This window comes from Pseudorca crassidens, chromosome X, assembly GCF_039906515.1.
Source record: "Pseudorca crassidens isolate mPseCra1 chromosome X, mPseCra1.hap1, whole genome shotgun sequence".
Taxonomy (NCBI): Eukaryota; Metazoa; Chordata; class Mammalia; order Artiodactyla; family Delphinidae; genus Pseudorca; species Pseudorca crassidens.
Genome location: NC_090317.1, coordinates 57680849 through 57706533, shown reverse-complemented (window position 1 = coordinate 57706533; position 25685 = coordinate 57680849).

The following is a 25685-nucleotide window of genomic DNA, read 5'->3' as shown; positions in this document are numbered from 1 at the left end:
TGCAACATCAGTAGTCATTATAGAGATACTACTATACATCTATTAGACTGGCTAAAATTAAAAACAAGACCATCTTAAGTGCTGATGAAGATGAGAAGTAGCTGAGAGCAGATCAAAATGGTGGAGGAGTAGGACATGGAGCTCATCTTCTTCCCATAGATACATCAAAAATACATCTACATGTGGAACAGCTCTCATAGAACATCTACTGAACACTAGCAAAAGACATCAAACCTCCAAAAGGGCAAGAAAAACTCCACATAAATAGGTAGGACAAAAGAAAAAAGAAAAAGAAATAGAGAGAAAGGAATCAGGACAGGGCCTGCCCCCCTTCCGGGAGGGGAGCTGTGAAAGAGGAAAGGTTTCCACAATTGGGGAAGTCCCCTCACTGGTGAGACGATCAGCCAAGACAGAGGGGGGCTCTTCAGAGCCTTGGAGGAGAGTGTAGCAACAGGTTTATGAAGGGTAAAGCAGAGAGAACTACACAAATGATTGGTGCCTTTGACGTTCATCTGTTGGGGCATGTGGGGCTGGTTGTTGAGGCTCAGGCTTTGGACGTCAGATCTTGGGGAGAGGATTGGAGTTGGCTGCTCAAAGACAGCCTGAGGGGGCTAAGGTGTGGTGTGCCACAACCAAGGGAATTTGGGAAGAAGCCTGGGTCCACCAGAGAGGCAAGGTGCTGGGGGCAAGCCAGCCTACCAGAGCTATGGGGGCAGGTGCAAGCTGCTGCTGCCTTCTTGGATTCCAGAGGCAGACGCAGACAAGACCACTGCCACCACCAAGGGTCCTGTGAGTGGCTGTTGGTCATTGCCCCACATTCCCGGGAGTGTTTGTAGCACACCAATGCCAAGAGTATTGCAACCTGGCACCAACCACTGCGCCCACCACTCAGGGGTTTCTGGCATGACCTGCTGCCACTGCCAAGGGTCACATGATCTGGTGCCCACTGCTGCACCTACCTCCCCATGAGTACATGCAGCCAGCTGCCTAAACCAATAGACCTGTGACCTGGAGCCAACAACTACCCCCTCCTTCCTGGGAGTGTGTGCACCGGCCATGCACCTGCACACACCCTATCAAAGGGATAACAACCAGCACACCCTGAGGAAAGAGGTAGCAAGCATCAAAACCAAAAACAGCATTCATGCCAAAAAAAAAACAATGTTAAACCCACACAAGCTACGCAGGGACACTATATAAATAGCCTTCCAACACTACAGTATATATTTGTTTTGCCTAAACACAGAGTAAGAGAAATAAGCAAAATGAAGAAACAGAGGAACAACTATCAGATAAAAGACCAAGAGAATTCTCCTGAAGGAAAAAAACAATGAAACAGACCTCTTCAGTCTAACAGACAGCAAGTTCAAAAAGGAGGTAATGAAAATACTGGAGGAACTAAGAAAGGCTATCAACAGAAATGCAGATTACTGTAAAAAAAGAGCTAGAATCTATAAGGACAGTCAAGAAAAATTTAAAAAGTCATTTGCTGAGACAAAAGCTGAGCACAAGGCAATGAATAGCATAATGAATAATGCAGAAAAAAGAATAAATGACCTGGAAGATAGAATAATGGAAATTACCCAATCAAAACAACAGACAGGGGTTTCCCTGGTGGCACAGGGGTTGAGAGTCCGCCTGCCGATGCAGGGGACACGGGTTCATGCCCCAGTCTGGGAAGATCCCACATGCCGTGGAGTGGCTAGGCCCGTGAGCCATGGCCGCTGAGCCTGCACATGCGGAGCCTGTGCTCCACAACAGGAGAGGCCACAACAGTGAGAGGTCTACGTACCGCAAAAAAATCCAAAAAACAAAAAACAAAAACACAGCAGACAGAAAGCCAAATGAAAAAAAAATAAAATAAAAAAGAAAGCAATATAACAGACATATGGGATAATAAAAAGAGGGCCAGTCTATGCATAATAGGGATTCCAGAAGGAGAAGAAATAGTAAAGGGGATTGAAAATATATTTGAAGAAATTATGGCTGAAAACTTCCCAAACCTAAAGAAAGAAACAAACATCCAGATACAGGAAGAACAGTGGGTCCCATACAAGATGAACCCAAACAGACCTACACCAAGATATATTATAATAAAAATGGAAAAATTTAAAAATAAAAAGAGAATTCAAGAAGCAGCAAGAGAAAAGCAAAGAGTCACATACAAGGGAAATCCCAAAAGGCCTTCAGCTGAGTTTTCTGCAGAAACTTTGCAGGTCAGAAGGGTGTGGTATGATACATGCAAAGTACCAAAAAGGAAAAAAAAATGCAACCTAAGAAACTCTACTCAGCAAGTTTATCATTTAAGATTGAAGGAGAGATAAATAACTTTTCAAACAAACAAAAAATTAGAGGGTTTGGCAAAACCAGAAACTATAAATATGGCATTATTAATTGTGAAGCTTAATGGAACAATTGATGTTCCTGTGTAACTTGTTTACATAATTAAAATCTTTGATCTGTAAGTAAAAGATTTAATCATACTGCTCATTAGAGTAAATAGACCTTTAATTCAATTATATTAAGATAGTATATACAATTTTCAGATCTTCAGAAAACATTTGCTTGATTGTTAAGTAACCTTAAAAATCTATTTGTGACCAAATATCTGTTTTCTCTCTTTATGAAAGTTATTAATTCTAAAGTATTTTATTTATTTCCTCTAATTTAGCTTGTTGAAATAAGAATCTACTAGAATAAGTACCATCTTAATCAATTTATGTTCATTAACTACTTCACTATGAAAAGAATAATCCATAAATCCATACTGCCTGCATTGTCTGGGGAATATGTATGCTTTATTTAAAAAAAATACACATATGGTAACCTTTACTCTCAACTAAAATTATATAAGATCTTAAGAAATACTCATAAGTGATGCATCTTAACTATTTTATATATTACATATATCAGTTATTATTTCAAAAACTAAATATGTTGAATAAAAACTACTTATTATTTTGCCTGCAACAGTCATGAAGCAGAGAGGAAGACCCAAATTAAATCCTGCACAAGCTCTAGGTACTACAACACCAACCACACCCACTCTCAAGGGGCTAATAGTCTGCACACCCTGAGAAAATATGTGGCTGGTGTCCATACCAATACCAGTCCCCCAACAAAAACACTAGACACAAAGAGTCTACACAGGTATGCTCCCACATAAAAACAGTCCAACACCACAGTAGATAATGGTTTCTCCTAAATTCATAGAGACAGAGAAAGTTATGAAAATGAAAAGGCAGTGGTACTACACTCAATTAAAAAAGAGAGAGAGGGCTTCCCTGGTGGCACAGTGGTTGAGAGTCTGCCTGCCGATGCAGGGGACATGGGTTCATGCCCCAGTCTGGGAAGATCCCACATGCCATGGAGCAGCTAGGCCCGTGATCTATGGCCGCTGAGCCTGCGCATCCAGAGCCTGTGCTCTGCAGTGGGAGAGGCCACAACAGTGAGAAGCCTGTGTAACACAAAAAGAAAAAAATAAAAAGAGAGAGAGAGAGAAATATCCTGAAAGAACAAATAATAAAATAGAGCTTCCCATTCTACTAGACCTTGAGTTCAAAAAGGAGGTAATTAAATATGCTACTTATTATACATAGAAATGTAGATCACTGTAACAAGTAACTAGAAACTATAAAAATGAACAAATAAAAAAAATGAACCAATAAAATATATACAATTCTATTGCTGAAATAAAAGAAAATGCAGAAGCAATGAATAGCAGACCAAATAACAGAGAAAAACAAATAAGTGATCTGGAAGCTAGAAAAAAGGAAATAATCCAATCAGAACTGCAGACAGATAAAATTTTTAAAAAGATGAAAGCAACACAGAAGAAGTAAGAGATAATATAAAATGCACCAACCTACACATAACCGGGGTTCCAGCAGGAGAAGAGGGAGAGAGGGGATTGAAAATGTATTTGAAGAAATTAGAGCTGAAAAATTCACACTTAAAAAAGGAAACAGATATCCAGGTACAGGAAGCACAGAAGGTCCCCAACAAGATGAACCCAAACAGACCCACACCAATATATATCATAATTAAAATGGCAATAGTTAAAGATAAGGAGGAGATTCTAAAGGCAACTAGAGAAAAACAAAGGGTTGATTACAAGGGAAACACCATAAGGCTATCAGCTGCTTTTCTGTGGAAATTTTGCAGGCCAGAAGAGTGGCAAAATAAATTCAAAGTCTTGAAAAAGAAAATTCTGCCACCTAGAATACTCTTCCCTACAAGATTTAGAATCATTTAGAACAAGAGGAGAAATAAAGAATTTCTCAGACAAGCAAAAACTAAAAGAATACAGCAGTACTAAACCTATCATAAAAGAAATACTGAAAGACCATCTCTAAACAGAAAAGATGCAAAAAGTTATAGGAAGGAGGAAATCACAATCAGAAAGTAAATCACAAATTAGTCAATATAGAGAACAAAAAGAAAAAAAAACTATTTGTGAAAGCAATGATAAGCACAAGGAAAATCAAAAGGATAAACATGAGGGCTTCCCTAGTGGTGCAGTGGTTGAGAGTCCGCCTGCCAATGCAGGGGACACAGGTTCATGCCCCAGTCTGGGAAGATCCCACATGCTGTAGAGTGGCTAGGCTCGTGAGCCATGGCCGCTGAGCCTGCACGTCTAGAGCCTGTGTTCTGCAGCAGGAGAGGCCACAGCAGTGAGAGGCCCGCATATCGCAAAAGAAAAAAAAAAAAGAATAAACATGAAGATGAAAAAAGGATATCAAAATCATAAAATGTGGGGAAGGATAGGAAGAAAATGCAGATTCTTCTTCTTTCTTTTATTTTTTAATATGTTTGAGCCTATATAACTGTCAGTCTAAAGCAAGCAGATATAGGAAGGTATTAACATACTTGAAAACAGGGCAACCACAAATGAAAAACATACATTAGATTCACACACAGAAAAAGAAGAGAACACAAACATAAAATAAAAGGAAATCATCAAAACACAAAAAGAGAAACAAAAAAGATAAAGAAAGGAACAAGAAGAATGAAGAATCAACTGGAAAACAAGTTTGAAATGGTAATAAATACATATGCATCAATAAATACCTTAAATGTCAGTGGACTTAATGTTCCAGTCAAATACATAGAGTGCCAGACTGGATAAAAAACAACAACAAAAACAAACAAACAAAAGAACAAGAGCCTACAATATGCTGTCTACAAGAGACCCACCTCAGGGCAAAAGACACACATAGATTGACCGTGAGGGAACAGAAAAAGATATTTCAGGCAAATGGAAATGAAAAGTAAGCAGGAGTTGCAATACTCATATCAGACAAAATAGACTTTAAAGTAAAGATTATAAAGAAAGATAAAGAAGGACACTATAATGATAAAAGTATCAATGCAGGAAGAGGATATTTCACTCATCAACTTATATGCACCTTATATAGAAACAATGAAATATATAAAATGAATACTAATAGACATAAAGGGAGAAATCAATGGGAATACAATAATTATAGGAGACTTTAACACCTCACTCACATCAATGGACAGATATTCTAGACTGAGACTCAATAAGGAGACAGAGATCCTAAATGATACAGTAGAACAGTTAGACTTAATTGATATCTCCAGGACATTACATCCAAAAAAACCAGGATACACATTCTTTTCAAGCATACACAGAACATTCTGTAGGATTGACCACATACTTGGGCACAAAACTAACCTCAAAAAATTTAAGAGTGCAGAAATTATTTCAATCATCTTCTCTGACCACAACGGCATGAAACTAGAAATCAACCACAGGAAAAGAAATGAGAAAAAATTGACTACAGGGAGACTAAACAACATCCTACTAAAAAACCAAAGGGTCAATGAGGAAATAAAAAAGGAAGTTAAAAAGTACCCTGAGACAGGGCTTCCCTGGTGGCGCAGTGGTTGAGAGTCCGCCTGCCGATGCAGGGGACACGGGTTCGTGCCCCAGTCCGGGAAGATCCCACATGTCGCACAGTGGCTGGGTCCGTGAGCCATGGCTGCTGAGCCTGCGTATCCGGAGCCTGTGCTCTGCAACAGGAGAGACCACTACAGTGAGAGGCCCACATACCGCAAAAAAAAAAAAAAAAGTACCCTGAGACAAACGACAATTAAAACTCAAACATATAAACCTATGGGATGCAGCAAAAGCAGTTCTTAGAAGAAAGTTCATAGCTATACAGGCCTTCCTCAAAAAACAAAATAATCTCAAGTCAAAAACCTAACCTAACACCTAAAAGCATTAGAAAAAGAACGAACCAAACCTAAAGTCAGCAGAAGGAAGGAAATAATAAAGATCATGGATGAAATAAATAAAATAGAGATTAAAAAACAATAGAAAAAAATCAATAAAACCAAGAGCTGGTTCTTTGAAAGGGTAAACAAAATAAATAAACCTCTGGCCAGGCTCACCAAGAAGAAAAGAGAGAGGGAACCCAAATAAACAAAATAAGAAATGAAAAAGGAGAAATCTCAACTGATACCATAGAAATACAAAAAACCCTTAGAGAACACTATGAATAATTATGCACCAAAAAATTTGACAACCTAGAAGAAATGGGCAAATTTCTAGGAACATACAGGTCATGAAAATTGAATCAAGAAGAAATAGATGATTTGAACAGGCCGATCACTAAAACTGATATAGAATCTGTAAAAAAAAAAAAAAAATCAAGCAGACAAAATAAAACTCTCTACAAACAAAAGTCCAGGACCAGATGGCTTCACAGGCAAATTCTACCAAACATACAAAGAACTTATACCAATTCTCAAACTCTGCCAAAAGATTGAAGAGGAGGGTACACTCTCAAAGAGATTCTATGAAGCCATCATCACCCTCATACCAAAACCAGACAAAGACACCACCAAAAAGAAAATTACAGGCCAGTATCTTTGATGAATATAGATGCAAAAATTCTCAACAAAATATTATCAAACTGAATCCAACAACACATAAAAAAGATCATATACCATGACCAAGTGGGATTCATCCCAGTTTCACAAGGATAGTTCAACATTCACAAATCAATCAGTGTAACACATCATATTGACAAAAGAAAAAAAAAACACATGATCATCTCAATAGATGCAGAAAAAACATTTAACAAAATTCAACATCAATTCATGATAAACACTCTTAGCAAAGTGGGAATAGAGGGAACATATCTCAACATAATGAAAGCTATTTATGACAAACCCACAGCCAATAAAATACTCAACAGTAAAAGCTAAAAGCCTTCCTGCTAAAATCTTGAACGAGACAAGGATGCCCACTCTCACCACTTCTATTCAACATAGTATTGAAAATCCTAGCCATGGAAATAAGGGAAGAAAAAGAAATAAAAGGAATCCAAATTGGAAGAGAAGAGGTGAAATTGTCACTATATGCAGATGGCATGATACTATACATAGAAAACCCTAAGGAATTCAAACAAAAACTACTACATCTAATAAATAAATTCAGCAAAGTGACAGGACACAAGATTAACATTCAAACATCCATTGCATGTCTTTACACTAACAATGAAATATCAGAAAGGGAATGTAAAAAAAAAAAACCTTTTAAAATAGCATCAAAGGGCTTCCCTGGTGACGCAGTGGTTGAGAGTCCTCCTGCCGATTCAGGGGACACGGGTTCGTGCCCCAGTCCAGGAAGATCCCACATGCCGTGGAGCAGCTGGGACCATGAGTCATGGCCGCTGAGCCTGTGCATCCGGAGCCTGTGCTCCACAACGGGAGAGGCCACAACAGTGAGAGACCCGCATAGCACACACACACACACACACAAAAAAATAGCACCAAAAAAAAAATACTAAGGAATAAACCTGAGCAAGGTGGTGAAAGACATATAGGCTGAAAACTGTAAAACATTAATAAAGTAAATTAAAGAGGATTCAAAGAAATGGAAAGATATCCCATGTTCTTAGACTGGAAGACTTAATATTGTTAAAATGGCAATGCTACCCAAAGCAACCTACAGATTTAATGTGATCCCTATCAAAATACCCAAGATATTTTTCACAGAACTAGAACAAATAATACAAAAATTTATAAGGAACCATAAAAGACCCAGAATTTCCAAAGCAGTCCTGAGGGGGAAATATACAAAAGCAGGAGGCATAAATGTCCCAGACTTCAGACAATACTGCAAAACTACAGTAATCAAAACCATGTGGTATTGGTACAAAAACAGACATACGGATCAATGGAACAGAATAGAGAGCCCAGAGATAAACCCACACACCTATGGTCAATTAATCTTCAACAAAGAAGGCAAGAATATTAAATGGGAAAAAGACAGTCTTTTCAGCAAATGGTGCTGGGAAAGTTGGACAGTTGCATGTAAAGAAATGAAGTTAGAACACACCCTCATGCCATTCACAAAAATAAACTCAAAATGGCTTAAAGACTTAAACATAAGACATGACACCATTAAATTCCTAGAAGAGAGCATGGGCAAAACATTCTCTGACATAAATCGCACCAATGTTTTCTTAGGTCAGTCTCCCAAGGCAATAGAAATAAAAACAAAAATAAACATATGGAACCTAATCAGACTTACAAGCTTTTACACAGCAAAAAAAAAAAAAAAAAACATAAATAAAAATACAAAAGACAGCCTATGGCATGGGGGAAAATATTTGCAAATAATGTGACAGGTGAGGGCTTAATCTCCAAAGTATACAAACAGCCCATACAACTCAACAACAAAAAAAAACAAACAAACCAATTAAAAATGGGTAGAAGACTTTAATAGACATTTCTCCAAAGAAGACATACAGATGGCCAGTGGGCACATGAAAAGATGCTCAGCATCACTAATTATTAGAGAAATGCAAATCAAAACTGCAATTAAGTACCACCTCACACTGGTCAGAATGGCCATCATTAAAAAGTCTACAAACAACAAATGCTGGAGAGGGTGTGGAGAAAAGGGAACCCTCCTACACTGTTGATGGGAATGTAAGTTGGTGCAGCCACTATGGAAAACAGTGTCAATGTTCCTCAGAAAACTGAAAATAGAATTACCATATGATACAGAAATCGCACTCCTGGACATATATCCAGACAAAACTATAATTCAAAATGATACATGCATCCCTATGTTCATAGCAGCACTATTCACAATAGCCAAAACATGGAAACAACCTAAATGTTCATCGATGGATGAATGGATAAAGAAGATGTGGTACATATATACAATGGAATACTACTCAGCCATAAAAAAGAATGAAATAATGCCGTTTGCAGCAATATATATGCAACTAGAGATTATCATACTAAGTGAAGTAAGTGAAAAAGAGAACGACAAACACCATATGATATCACTTATATGTGGAATCTAAAATATGGCCCAAATGAACCTGTCTACAAAACAGAAACAGACTCACAGACATAGAGAACAGACTTGTGGTTGCCAAGGTTGAGGGGGGTGGAGGAGGGAAGAACTGAGAGTGTTGGATTAGCAGATGTCAACTATTATATATAAGATGGATAAACAAGGTTCTACATAGCACAGGGAACTATGTTCAATACCTTGTGATAAACCATAATGGAAAAGAGTATAAAAAAAAATGTCTATATGTGTATAACTGAGTCACTTTGCTGTACAGCAGAGATTGGCACAACATTATAAATCAACTATACTTCAATAAAAATATAAAATAAAATAAAAAGATGGGAAGTAGCTGCAACTCTCATATGATGCTGGTAGGAATTTAAAATAGTACCAATACTTTGGAAAACTGTTTGGCAGTGTCTTAAAAATACATCCATACATGTCTTATATGATCCACTCCTAGATATTCAGTCAAGAGGAACAAAAGTGTATTTAATTTCAAGACTGTCATGTGAATGTTCACAGCAGCTTTATCATAGTAGCCTAAAACCGGGAACAACTCAAATCTCATCAGTCAAGGAATTGATAAACAAGCTGTGATATATCCAAACAATGTAGTACAATTAGCAATAAAAGAAAATAACTATGACATTTTCAATGAGTATGATTCTCAAAATAATTACTATAAGTGAAAGAAGCCAGACAGAAAAGCATATATACTTTATGATTCTATTTATATAAAACTCTAGAAAATGCAACCTAGTTTTTAGTGACAAATGAAAATCAGTGGTTGCCTGGGGGAGAGGGCAGAGAAGAAAGGGAGAGTGGAATTACAGAGGGGTACTAAAATACTTTTGTAAGTGATGAATATACTTATTATCTTTATTGTCATGATAATTTCATTGGTATGAGTATATAAAATTACCAATTTGTATGTTCTTAATATATACAGTTTATTACATGTAAATTATACCTCAATACAGCTCTTTTAAAAAGGGAACTTCAATGTTTTGCATTCTGAACTTTGATTATATAATATGTTTTTGTATTTTCAATAAGAAATTTTTCATATTCAGAACCAGATCACTAGAAAGGATACATGTTAAACTTGAGTTTTTACCAGGCTAGCACATAGAAATGAAGAATGAGACAGTAATTCTGTAGCAAAAATTTGTGTTAATGCTACTGATTTTAAAAAGCAAAGGCAAAAGTGATACCCTGTCAATAAGTTTGCTGCATCTAATATAAATTGATGATCTTTTTTTATTCAGTACCAAAAGGAAAATGTCCTTTATTTACACATCTTATCCATAAGTTGAGATTCATTTTGAATCCCATAATCCTTTAGAAAGTACTCTGATGTCATAACTTTCTGAACTTTTGCTGTCCCATAAAGGTTAGTATTTGATTCAACCATAGTAATTTCATTAAGATCCTTTCCTTTTGGTTACTCAGATTGTAAGGTTTAAAGCTTTATTGTCCAGTACTATAGCCACTAAACATATGTGGCTATTTAGTTCTTGAAAAGTGGCTAGTGACACATATTTGGCTAATAATATATTAGGTATTATTGACTTAACTAAAATATATTATTATTTTTTAAACATCTTTATTAGAGTATAATTGCTTTACAATGGTGTGATAGTTTCTGCTTTATAACAAAGTGAATCAGTTATACATATACATATGTCCCCATATCTCTTCCCTCTTGCATCTCCCTCCCTCCCACCCTCCCTATCCCACCCTTCTAGGTGGTCACAAAGCACTGAGCTGATTTCATCCCTTTATTTTTACTTTTTTAAATGTAGCTACTAGAAAAATTTTAAATTATATATGTGGCTGGCATTATATTTCTGTCAAAAAATGTTGATCTGGAGAGCAGAGAACTAGTCTTGTACTTCCCATGGTACATGACAATGTTATCATGTATTAGACACTCAATAAACAGGTTAATTATATAATTGATCGATTATTAAAAGTCAATAATAATTAATGTTACAATTTATTGGGTACTTTATATGTACCAACTAGTGTAATAAATATCCTGTGTAAATTAACTCATGTTGTCATATAGAGTAGATGTTTTATCCTAAGTTTACTGACAAGAAAATTGAAACTCAGAGGAGTTAATTTACTTACCCAAGGCTACACAGCAGAACTAAGATCTGAACCAGGCCAACATCATTGCCTTTAACCATTAACTTGTACTAACCTCCCAGTGGATTTGTTGGTCATTTCAACCATATCTACATTGAAAATAATAGTTGTCCATTTTTAAACATCATGAAGTACTGCATGAAATCTCTAAAACTTCAACTACAATTGATTTTTTGAATACAAACTATTTCCATAGTGTTTTTTTTTGTTTTTTTTTTACAATCCTTCTCAATGCCATGTTACTAACGATTTTTGGCAGCATCACTTTTTTACACTAGCTTTATTGGGCAGAGGAAGCTAATGGCATTTATTTGGAAAGCCAAATATGTGTAACGTGTGTACAGAGTGTACAGAGTGATTGCACATTAAGGCCTAAAGCCAAAGTTATCTTCTGACTCTTTTTTTTACCTGAATCACCTCTTCTCATTTCCATTAAGCTGGAATCTATTTTTATTTTTCTACGCTCCTATTTTCACTGAATTTTTCCTCATTCTTTTAATTTATTTAACGATACCTTTATTTCCTCATTTGGATTCCTCTTGGAACTCAAAATTTGGAGGAAAATATCACCGCTGTTTTCAAATGATTGCTTCATTTCAGTCTTTCAGCAAAATTAATTTTATGTAAATCAATAAATCTTTGAAAATTGCTGCAAACTCTCAAATTATAGTACAGTAATAAATTAGAATATGACTAAAGAAAAGTCCTGCAGCAGGTTATAGATAATACACAGAGGTGCTAGTGAAGTGTCCTTAGTAGTACAGTAAATAATATAATGTTGACCTTTGGATATATTTTTTTTACATCTTTATTGGAGTATAATTGCTTTACAATGGTGTGATAGTTTCTGCTTTATAACAAAGTGAATCAGTTATACATATACATATGTTCCCATATCTCTTCCCTCTTGCATCTCCCTCCCTCCCACCTGCCCTATCTCACCCTTCCAGACAGTCACAAAGCACCGAGTTGATTTCCCTGTGCTATGCGGCTGCTCCCCACTAGCTATATACCTTACGTTTGGTAGTGTATATATGTCCATGCCTCTCTCTCGCTTTGTTATAGCTTACCCTTCCCCCTCCCCATATCCTCAAGTCCATTCTCTAGTAGGTCTGTGTTTTTATTCCTGTCTTACCCCTAGGTTCTTCATGACATTTTCTTTTCTTAAATTCCATATATATATATGTGTTAGCATATGGTATTTGTCTTGCTCTTTCTGACTTACTTCACTCTGTATGACAGACTCTAAGTCTCTCCACCTCATTACAAAGAGCTCAATTTAGTTTCTTTTTATGGCTGAGTAATATTCCACTGTATATTTGTGCAACATCTTCTTTATCCATTCATCTGATGATGGACAGTTAGGTTGTTTCCATCTCTGGGCTATTGTAAATAGAGCTGCAATGAACATTTTGGTACATGACAATTTTTGAATTATGATTTTCTCAGGGTATATGCTCAGTAGTGGGATTACTGGGTCATATGGTATTTCTATTTGTAGTTTTTTAAGTAACCTCCATACTGTTCTCCAAAGTGGCTGTATCAATTTACATTCTGACCAACAGTACAAGAGGGTTCCCTTTTCTCCACATCCTCTCCAGCATTTATTGTTTCTAGATTTTTTGATGATGACCATTCTGACTGGTGTGAGATGATATCTCATTGTAGTTTTGATTTGCATTGCTCTAATGATTGATGACGTTGAGCATTCTTTCATGTGTTTGTTGGCAGTCTGTATATCTTCTTTGGAGAAATGTCTATTTAGGTCTTCTGCCCATTTTTGGTTTGGGTTGTTTGGTTTTTTGTTATTGAGCTGCATGAGCTGCTTGTAAATTTTGGAAATTAATCCTTTGTCAGTTTCTTCATTTGCAAATATTTTCTCCCATTCTGAGGGTTGTCCTTTGGTCTTATTTATGGTTTCCTTTGCTGTGCAAAAGCTTTGAAGTTTCATTAGGTCCCATTTGTTTATTTTTGTTTTTATTTCCATTTCCCTAGGAGGTGGATCAAAAAGGATCCTGCTGTGATTTATGTCATATGGTGTTCTGCCTATGTTTTTTTTTCTAAGAGTTTGATAGTTTCTGGCCTTACATTTAGGTCTTTAATCCATTTTGAGCTTATTTTTGTGTATGGTGTTAGGGAGTGATGTAATCTCATACTTTTACATGTACCTGTCCAGTTTTCCCAGCACCACTTATTGAAGAGGCTGTCCTTTCTCCACTGTACATTCCTGCCTCCTTTATCAAAGATAAGGTGACCATATGTGCCTGGGTTTATCTCTGGGCTTTCTATCCTGTTCCATTGATCTATCTTTCTGTTTTTGTGCCAGTACCATATTGTCTTGATTACTGTAGCTTTGTAGTATAGTCTGAAGTCAGGGAGCCTGATTCCTCCAGCTCCGTTTTTCATTCTCAAGATTGCTTTGGCTATTCGGGGTCTTTTGTGTTTCCATACAAATTGTGAAGTTTTTTGTTCTCGTTCTGTAAAAAATGCTAGGGGTAGTTTTATAGGGATTGCATTGAATCTGTAGGTTGCTTTGGGTAGTAGAGTCATTTTCACAAAACCAGACAAGGATGTCACAAAGAAAGAAAACTACAGGCAAATATCACTGATGAACATAGATGCAAAAGTCCTCAACAAAATACTAGCAAACAGAATCCAACAGCACATTAAACGGATCATACACCATGATCAAGTGGGGTTTATTCCAGGAATGCAAGGATTCTTCAATATATGCAAATCAATCAATGTGATACACCATATTAACAAATTGAAGGAGAAAAAAACATATGATCATCTCAATAGATGAAGAGAAAGCTTTCGACAATATTCAACACCCATTTATGATAAAAACCCTGCAGAAAGTAGGCATAGAGGGAACTTTCCTCAACATAATAAAGGCCTTATATGACAAACCCACAGGCAACATCGTCCTCAATGGTGAAAAACTGAAAGCATTTCCACTATGATCAGGAACAAGACAAGGTTGCCCACTCTCACCATTCTTATTCAACATAGTTTTGGAAGTTTTAGCCACAGCAGTCAGAGAAGAAAAGGAAATAAAAGGAATCCAAATCGGAAAAGAAGTAAAGCTGTCACTGTTTCCAGATGACATGATACTACACATAGAGAATCCTAAAGATGCTACCAGAAAACTACTAGAGCTAAGCAATGAATTTGGTAAAGTAGCAGGATACAAAGTTAATGCACAGATATCTCTGGTATTCCGATACTCTAATGAAGAAAAGTCTGAAAGTGAAATTAAGAAAACACTCCCATTTACCATTGCAACAAAAAGAATAAAATATCTAGGAATAAACCTACCTAAGGACACAAAAGACCTGTATGCAGAAATTTATGACACTGATGAAAGAAATGAAAGGTGGTACAAATAGATGGAGAGGTATAGCATGTTCTTGGATTAGAAGAATCAACATTGTGAAAATGACCTTTGGATATTAAACTAATCAATTAAATTTACAATGGGAATCCAAGGGGACAAACAATTATGAAGAGTCTTATCAGTGATATTAACACTTTTACAAGGAATAGGCTATATAGGAAAAATATATGGTTCAGTGAAGTCCTATTTAGATAATGTGAATTCAGCCCTGTCCAGAGGAAAGAGGCACCCTAAAACTACAGGAGAGGAACAATCTATTCAACAAAAATGAATTATTGGCTGTGTATAGGAAATATTTCACCATATATGACAAAATAGTATCATGTGAAATATTGGTATTTGGTACAGAAATTCTGATTTTTGAAAATTTTCCTAAAGCAATGAAAGCACCAGTTAAAAGGACATATGTACAAGGTCGCTTATGGCAGTGTTCTTTACAGTGTCCAATGCCTTTGTCTATAGAGGTAGATGATAGATAAGTAGGTAGGTAGAAGATAGATAAATAGATAAATAGATAGATATTAATATATTAATATATAGATGTTGATACATATCAATTTTACTTGATGTCTTGTATGATTTGGTACTCCACTCTCATTATTCTTGACTACCTTTTCATGTACAATGACTTCCTTCTCATAACTTAAGGAAATGTAAAGGATGGCTACTGCTCCCCTTCGGTTGTATCTCAGATAGTGTATTGCTAAAGAGGTAAACAGAAAAATTTAATCTTTTATGCCTCTGTTTCTTAAAATTCACTTTAATTCAATACATTTTCAAATTTAAGATTTTTTCTTTTACCTCTTAAAGATTGAGGAACGTGTAGATCATGAGTACCTGAAAGGTAATATCAACTCAATATATCCCTCAAAACTTTATAAAAAAAAATAGGATACAATTACTTCTAACATAAAAACACTTTTTCAAAATAAATAATAGTCCATTCTAGGACCTTACTCCTTCTTTCTAAACTAATAATAAAAGGAAACATACAGATTTGATTTTGAAATATTTGCTTTCAGATTTTATTTACTCCATTGACAATTAAACTGGCATTCATGGAATCATTTAACAAATATTTACTAAACATTTACTGTGTGCCATATATTATACTAGGCCATGCATGTAGAAATACAACCCTTACATGATCACACCCCTTCCAATTGCTTTTTGAAATAATTGTAACCTGGATCAAATTTTCTAGTTTTCTATATATTAGAGGAAAGTTTCAAGTTTCTGCTTCATATTATCTTAAATAAAAATTGAGCCTAACTACGAGCTTCATTAAGCAATATTTTTCTCCATTTTTGTTTCTTTTTAACATTTTTATTGGGGTATAATTGCTTTAGAATGGTTAGTTTCTGCTTTATAAAAAGGTGAATCAGTTATACATACACATATATCCCAATATCTCTTCCCTCTTGCATCTCCCTCCCTCACACCCTCCCTATCCCACCCATCCAAGTGGTCACAAAGCACCAAGCTGATCTCCCTGTGCTATGTGGCTGCTTCCCACTAGCTATCTATTTTACGTTTGGTAGTGTATATATGTCCATGCCACTCTCTCACTTTGTCCAAGGTTACCCTTCCCACCTCCCCATATCCTCAAGTAAATTTTCTAGTAGGTCTGCATCTTTATTACAGTCTTGCCACAAGGTTCTTCATGACTTTTTTTGTTTTTGGATTCCATATATATATGTTAGCATATGGTATTTGTTTCTCTCTTTCTGACTTACTTCACTCTGAATGACGGTCTCTAGGTCCATCCACCTCATTACAAATAACTCAGTTTCATTCTATTTTATGGCTGTGTAATATTCCATTGTATATATGTGCCACATCTTCTTTATCCATTCATCTGTTGATGGATACTAAGGTTGCTTCCATTTACTGGGTATTGTAAATAGAGCTTCAATGAACATTTTGGTACATGACACTTTTTCAATTCTGGTTTCATCAGGGAATATGCCAAGTAGTGGGATTGCTGGCTCATATGGTAGTTCTATTTTTAGTTTTTTAAGGAACCTCCACACTGTTCTCCATAGTGGCTGTATAAATTTACATTCTCACCAACAGTGCAAGAGGGTTCCCTTTTCTCCACACCCTCTCCGGCAATTATTGTTGGTAGATTTTTTCATGATGGCCATTCTGAGTGGTGTGAGATGACACCTCATTGTAGTTTTGATTTGCATTTCTCTAATGATTAATGATGTTGAGCATTCTTTCATGTATTTGTTGGCAATCTGTATATCTTCTTTGGAGAAATGTCTATTTAGGTCTTCTTCCCATTTTGGGGCTGTGTTTTTTGATTTTTTGATATTGAGCTACGTGAGCTGCTTGTCAGTTTTGGAGGTTAATCCTTTGTCAGTTGCTTCATTTGCAAATATTTTCTCCCATTCTGAGGATTGTCTTTTGGTCTTGATTATGGCTTCCCTTGCTGTGCCAAAGTTTTTAAGTTTCATTAGGTCCCATTTGTCTATTTTTGTTTTTATTTCCATTTCTCTAGGAGGTGGGTCAAAAAGGCTATTGCTATGATTTATGTCATAGAGTGTTCTGCCTATGTTTTCCTTTAAGAGTTTGATGGTGTGTGGCTCTAAATTTAGGTTTTTAATCCATTTTGAGTTTATTTTGGTGTATGGTGTTAGGGAGTGTTCTAATTTCATTATTTTACATGTAGCTGTCCAGTTTTCCAGCATCACTTATTAAAGGCTGTCTTTTCTCCATTGTATATTATTGCCTCCTTTATCAAAAATAAGGTGACCATATGAGTGTGGTTTTAACTCTGGGCTTTCTGTCCTGTTCCATTGATCTATATTTCTGTTTCTGTACAAGTGCCATACTGTCTTGATTACTGTAGCTTTGTAGTATTGTCTGAAGTCAGGGACCCTGATTCCTCCATCTCCGTTTTTCTTTCTCAAGATTGCCTTGGCTATTTGGGGTCCTCTGTGTTTCCATACAAATTGTGAAATATTTTGTCCCAGTTCTGTGAAAAATGTCCTTGGTAGTTTGATAGGAATTGCATTGAATCTGTAGATTGCTTTGCGTAGTAGAGTCATTTTCACAACGTTGATTCTTCCAATCCAAGGACATGGTATATCTCTCCATCTATTTATATCACCTTTAATTATTTTCATCAGTGTCTTATAATTTTCTGCTTACAGGTCTTTTGTCTCCTTAGGTAGGTTTATTCCTAGATATTTTATTTTTTGTTGCAATGGTAAAGGGGAGCATTTTCTTAATTTCACTTTCAGATTTTTCATCTTTAGTGTATAGGAATGAAAGAGATTTCTGTGCATTTATTTTTTATCCTGTTACTTTACCAAATTCATTGATTAGCTCTAGTAGTTTTCTGGTAGCATCTTTAGGATTCTCTATGTATAGAATCATGTCATCTGGAAACAGTGACAGCTTTACTTCTTCTTTTCCAATTTGCATTCCTTTTGTTTCTTTTTCTTTTCTGATTGATTTGGCTATAACTTCCAAAACTGTATTGAAAAATAGTTGTGATATGGGCAGCCTTGTCTTCTTCCTGATCTTAGTGAAAATGGTTTCTGTTTTTCACCATTTAGGACAATGTTGGCTGTGGATTTGTCATATATGGCCATTATTATGTTGAGGAAAGTTCCCTCTATGCCTACTTCCTGGAGGGTTTTTATCATAAATGGGTGTTGAATTTTGTTGAAAGCTTTCTCAGCATCTATTGAGATGATCATATTGTTTTTCTCCTTCAATTTGTTAATATGGTGTATCACGTCGTTTGATTTGTGTATATTGAAGAATCCTTGCATTCCTGGGATAAACCCCACTTGATCATAGTGTATGATCCTTTTAATGTACTGTTGGATTCTGATTTCTAGTATTTTGTTGAGGATTTTTGCATCTATGTTCATCAGAGATATTGGCCTGTAGTTTTATTTCTTTGTGACATTTTTGTCTGGTTTTGGTATCAGAGTGATGGTGGCCTCGTAGAATGAGTTTGGGAGTTTTGCTCCCTCTGCTCTAGTTTTGAAGAGTTTGAGAAGGATAGGTGTTAGCTCTTCTCTAAATGTTTGATAGAATTCGCCTGTGAAGCCATCTGGCCCTGGGCTTTTATTTTTGGAAGATTTTTAATCATAGTTTCAATTTCAGTGCTTGTGACTGGTCTGTTCATATTTTCTACTTCTTCCTGGTTCATTTGCAGAAGGTTGTGCATTTCTGACAATTTGTCCACTTCTTCCAGGTTGAGCATTTTATTGACATATAGTTGCTTGTAGTAATCCTTTATGATCCTTTGTATTTCTGCACTGACAGTTGTTACTTCTCCTTTTTCATTTGTAATTCTATTGATTTGAATCTTCTCCCTTTTTTTCTTCATATGTCTGGCTAATGGTTTATCAATTTTGTTTATCTTCTCAAAGAACCAGCTTTTAGTTTCATTGATATTTGCTATCATTTCGTTTATTTCTTTTTCATTTTTTTCTGATCTGATCTTTATGATTTTTTTCCCTCTGCTAATTTTGAGGTGCTTTTGTTCTTCTTTCTCTAATTGCTTTCAGTGTAATGTTACTTTGTTTATTTGAGATGTTTCCTGTTTCTTAAGGTAGGATTGTATTGCTATAAACTTCCCTCTTAGAACTGCTTTTGCTGCATTGTATAGGATTTGGGGCATCGTATTTTCACTGTCATTTGTTTCTAGGTATATTTTGATTTCCTCTTTGATTTCTTCAGTAATCTCTTGGTTATTAAGTAGTGTGTTGCTGAGCCTCCATGTGTTTGTATTTCTTACAGATTTTTTCCTGTAATTGATATCTAGTCACATAACATTGTGGTTGGAAAAGATACCTGATACAATTTCAATTTTCTTAAATTTACCATAGGTTGATTTGTGACCCAAGATATGATCTATCCTGGAGAATGTTCCATGAGCACTTGAGAAGAATCTGTATTCTGTTGTTTTTGGATGGAATATCCTATAAATATCAATTAAGTCCATCTTGTTTAATGTATCATTTAAAGCTTGTGTTCCCTTATTTATTTTCATTTTGGATGATCTGTCCATTAGTGAAAGTGGGGTGTTAATGGCCCCTACTGTGATTTTGTTACTGTTGTTTTCCCCTTTCATGACTGTTAATATTTGCCTTATGTATTGAGGTGCTCGTATATTGGGTGCATAAATATTTACAATTTTTATATCTTCTTCTTAGATTGATCTCTTGATCATTATGTAGGGTCCTTCTTTGTCTCTTTTAATGTGCTATTTTTAAAATCTATTTTGTCTGATATGAGAATTGCCACTCCACCTTTCTTTTTTTTTCTTTGTTTTTAACATCTTTATTGGAGTATAATTACTTTACAATCGTGTTTTACTTTCTGCTTTATAACAAAGTGAATCAGTTATACATACACATATGTTCCCATATCTCTTCCCTCTTGCGTCTCCCTCCCTCCCACCTTCCCTATCCCACCCCACTAGGTGGTCACAAACCACTGAGCTGATCTCCCTGTGCTATGCAGCTGCTTCCCAGTAGCTATCTATTTTACGTTTGGTAGTGCGTGTATGTCCATGCCACTCTCTCACTTTCTCATAGCTTACCATTCCCCCTCCCCATATCCTCAAGTAGGTCTTTATTCCTGTCTTACCCCTAGGTTCTCCTTGACCTTTTCTTTTCTTAGATTCCATATAAATGTGTTAGCATACGGTTTATTTTTTTTCTCTTTCAGACTTACTTCACTCTGTATGTCATACTCTTGTTCCATCCACCTCACTACCAATAACTCAATTTCTTTTCTTTTTATGGTGAGTAATATTCCATTGTATATATGTGCCACATCTTCTTTATCCATTCATCTGTTGATGGGTACTTAGGTTGTTTCCATGTCCTGGCTATTGTAAATAGAGCTGCAATGAATATTTTGGTAAATGACTCTTTTTGAATTGTGGTTTTCTCAGGGACTATGCCAAGTAGTGGGATTGCTGGGTCATATGGTAATTCTAATTTTAGTAGTTTAAGGAACCTCTAGCTTTCTTCTGCTTTTCATTTGCAAAGAATAATTTTTCCATCCCCTCTTTTTCAGTCTGTATGTGTCCCTAGGTCTAAAGTGGGTCTCTTGTAGACAGTATATAAACCATCTTGTTTTTGTATCCATTCAGCCAAACGGTGTCTTTTGGTTGGAGCATTTAATCCATTTACAGTTAAGGTAATTATCAATATGTATGTTCCTATTACCATTTTCTTAATTGTTTTGGGTTTATTATTATAGGTCTTTTCATTCTCTTGTTTTTCTTGCCTAGAGAAGTTCCTTTAGCATTTGTTGTAAAGCTGATTTGGTGGTGCTGTATTCTCTTAGCTTTTGCTTGCCTGTAACATTTTAAATTTCTCTGTCAAATCTGAAGGAAATTCTTGCCGTGTAGAGTAATCTTGGTTGTAGTTTTTTGTCTTCCATCAGTTTAAATATGTACTGCCACTCCCTTCTTGCTTGCAGAGTTTCAGCTGAAAGATCAGCTGTTAACCTTATGAGGATTCCCTTATGTTTAGTTGTTATTTTTCCCTTTCTGCTTTTAATATTTGTTTTTTTTTTAATTTTTGATAGTTTGATTAATATGTGTCTTGGCCTGTTTCTTCTTGGATTTATCCTGTATGGGACTCTCTGTGCTTCCTGGACTTGATTAACTCTTTCCTTTCCCATATTAGGGAAGTTTTCAACTATAATCTCTTCCAATATTTTCTCAGTCCCTTTCTTTTTCTCTTCTTCTTCTGGGACCCCTATGATTTGAATGTTGGTGCATTTAATTTTGTCCCAGCAGTCTCTGAGACTGTCCTCAGTTCTTTTCATTCTTTTTCCTTTATTCTGTTCTGCAGTAGTTATTTCCACTATTTTATTTTCTAGGTCACTTACCCGTTTTTCTGCCTCACTTATTCTGCTATTGATCCCTTCTAGGTAATGTTTAATTTCTTTTATTTTGTTGTTCATCCCTGTTTGTTTGCTCTTGAGTTCTTCTAGCTCCTTGTTAAACTTTTCTTGTATTTTCTCCATTCTATTTCCAAGATTTTGGGATCATCTTTACTATCATTATTCTGAATTCTTTTTCAGGTAGACTGCCTATTTCTTCTTCAGTGTTTCGTTCTGGTGTGTTTTTGCCTTGCTCCTTCATCGCTGTGTGTTTCTGTGTCTTATCATTTTGCCTAACTTACTGTGTTTGAGGTCTCGTTTTTGCAGGCTGCAGGTTCGTAGTTCCCATTGTTTTTAGTGTCTGTTCCCAGTGGCTAAGTTTGGTTCAGTGGGCTATGTTGGCTTCCTGGTTGAGGGGACTACTGCCTGTGTTCAGGTGGATGAGGCTGGATCTTGTCTTTCTGGTAGGCAGGTCCACATCTGGTGGTGTGTTTTGGAGTCTCTGTGGACTTATTATGATTTTAGGCAGTCTCTGTGCTAATGGATGGGTTTGTGTTCCTGTCTTTCTCGTTGTTTGGCAAAGGGTGTCCAGCACTGTAGATTGCTACTTGTTGAGTGGAGCTGGGTCTTCGCATTGAGATGGAGATCTCTGGGAGATTTTTGCTGTTTGATATTATGTGGACCTGGTAGGTATCTTGTGGACCAGTGTCCTGGACTTGGCTCTTCCACCTCAGTGGCACAGCCCTGACACCTTGCTGGAGCACCAAAAGCCTGTCCTCCACATGGCTCAGAATAAAAAGGAGAAAGAAAGAAAGAAAGAAAGAAAGAAAGAAAGAAAGAAAGAAAGAAAGAAAGAAAGAAAGAAAGAAAGAAAGAAGAGAAAATAAAATAAAATATAGTTATTAAAAAATAATTATTAAGAAAAAAATTTTTTAAGTAATTAAAAAAAGAAAAAAAAAAACGGACAGACAGAACACTAGGACAAGTAAAAGCAAAGCTATACAGACAAAATCACACACAGAAGCATACACATACACACTCACAAAAAGAGAAAAAGGGGAAAAAATATATATCATTGCCCCCGAAGTCCACCTCCTCAATTTGGGATGATTCATTGCCTATTCAGGTATTCCACAAATGGAAGGTACATCAAGTTGATTGTGAAGATTTAATCCGCCCCTCCTGATGCTGCTGGGAGAAATTTCCCTTTCTCTTCTTTGTTCCCTCAGCTCCCAGAGTTCACCTTTGGACTCGTAGCCACCTCTGCATATAGGTCGACAGGGCGTCTGTTCTTCGCTCAGACAGGACTGGGTTAAAGGAGAAGCTGCTTCGGGGACTTTGGCTCACTCAGGCCTGGGGAAGGGAGGGGTGCAGATGCGGGGCAAGCCTGTGGCGGCAGAGGCCAGCAGGACGTTGCACCAGCTTGAGGCGCACCATGCGTTCTCCCGGAGAAGTGTCCCTGGATCACAGGTCTCTGGCAGTGGCGGGTTGCACAGTTTCCCAGGAGGACGGTGTGGATAGTGACCTGTGCTTGCACACAGGCATCTTGGTGGCTGCAGCAGCAGCCTTAACGTCTCATGCACATCTCTGGGGTCCACGCTGATAGCCGCGGCTCCCGCCCGTCTCTGGAGCTCCTTTGAGCACGCTCTTAATCCCCTCTCCTTGTGCCCCAGGAAACAAAGAGGCAACAAAAAGTCTCTTGTGTCTTTGGCAGCTCCAGCCTTTTTCCTGGACTCCTACCAGCTAGCTGTGGTGCACTAGCCCCCTTCAGGCTGTGTTCACGTAGCCAACCCCAGTCCTCTCTCTGGGATCCAACCGAAGCCCGAGCCTCAGCTCCCAGCCCCCATGCGTTCCGGCCAGTGAGCAGACGAGCCTCTCAGGCTTGTGAGTGCTGGTCGGCACCGATCCTCTGTGTGGGAATCTCTCCACTTTGCCCTCTGCACCACTGTTGCTGCGCTCTTCTCCATGGCTCTGAAGTTTCCCCCTTCCACCACCCACAGTCTCTGCCTGTGAAGGGGCTAGTATATGGAAACCTTTCCTCCTTCACAGCTCCCTCCCACTGGTGCAGGTCCCGTCCCTATTATTTTGTCTCTGTTTTTCCTTTTTTCTTTTGCCCTACCCAGGTACGTGGGGAGTTTCTTGCCTTTTGGGATGTCTGAGATCTTCTGCCAGTATTCAGTAGGTGTTCTGTAGGAGTTGTCCCACATGTAGTTGTATTTCTGATGTATTTGTGGGGGGGAATGTGATCTCCACGTTTTACTCTTCCACCATCTTGAAACTCCTCTCATTAAGCAATTTTGCCATTAAATGACTTGTGATCAAATAGCTTGCTAGCTTTTATGTGTGTGTGTGTGTGTGTGTGTGTGTGTGTGTATATATATATATTTATCACTCAGTTCCTGCAGTAGAATTTAGTCATTACATCCTTATCATAGTCACATATCTGTACAATTTTAGTAAATATTCACTTTCCTAAGCAAAAACTCTAACTTTCCCAAACAAAACATTATTGGTGTTTTCTATTTTTGGTTTTTCTGTGCTAATATTTCCTTATATATAACATTTTTGTACATCATATTTTTAAAATTCAAATTAAGTAAGATTTTACATCTATTAGTTAATTTAGAAACTATTTGTGATATACAAAAATGCGTTGATAGAAAGCAGTTTTCTTTGTTAAAACATTGTTAGCATTTCCTCTCATGGGAGACAATTGTATGTGCAACTACTCAAAATATTTTTAAACTTCTGCGAACATAAGATTGCCAAAATCTAACATATGTTATGTGATACGTAAGACTCCATAGGAACTAAAGGAACAAAACATGTCTGCTAAAGTAATTAATAAGCTGCAATAAAGACAACTAGATTCTTTTCTAGCAGGATGAGTCATATCCGTCTGCAAGTCACTCCCAACACATATCATTTACAATTTTTTAGTATACAAGAATTACAATTAAACTAGAGTTTTTCTATTCTATCATAGCTTTTAAAAAGCTGTACAATTCTTCTGGAATCTATTAAGAATCAAAATGCTGGAATTTTTGTTGCAATTAATGTTATCTCTTTAAAATATTTTGACTTGTATTTGAAGTCAAATTATACACACACCCACACACACACTCTCACAGAGTAAAAAGAGACAAACAACTTCATCAAAAGGTCTTGAGGCAGAAAATTGCATGACAGTTTGCAATAACAAGTAAGAGGCTAGTGTGGCTGAGCTAAGTAAGGATGGCGGCTTATAGTAGGAGACAAAATTAGAGAAAGCATCTTAGGTCCTTGTAAGACTTTGGTTTTTATTCTGCTTAGAATAGGAAGATATTAGAAGATTTTCAACAGAGAATTTACATGATTTGCCCTTTTTTGAAAGATCACATTGCTCATTATGCAGAGTATAAACTGTAGGAAGCAAGGGTGGAAGGAGGTAGAGTAGATTTTTTAGGATAGCAGTAACTGGGACAATGGAAACAGCAGAGGAAGAGGTGAAAAGTAAGTGGATTCTGGATATCTTCTGAAGTTGTAGCCAGCAAGTTTTGCTGATAGAGGAAATGTAGTCTATGAGAGAAAACAAAGGTGGTTTCAAGATTTTTGGCCTAATCAACTGGAAAGATGAAGTTGCCATTTACTGAGGAGGGTGGGGAACTGCAGGTGTATAGGATTAAAGGGAGGATTAAAATTTTGACTTAGAATACTTTAGAGATATTTATTAAACATCCAAGTAAAGGCACTGCATAGGCAGTTGAATAGATGAGGTTGAGACAAGAGATATAAATTTGAGATTTACAAGTATATAATTAAATATCCAAGCCATGAGATCAAATAAATTTCCATGGAAGGGAATGTAAAGAAAAGAATAACAAAAACTAAGCATTAGAAACCCCACTAATTAGAGGTTGGAAAGATGAGCAGAAT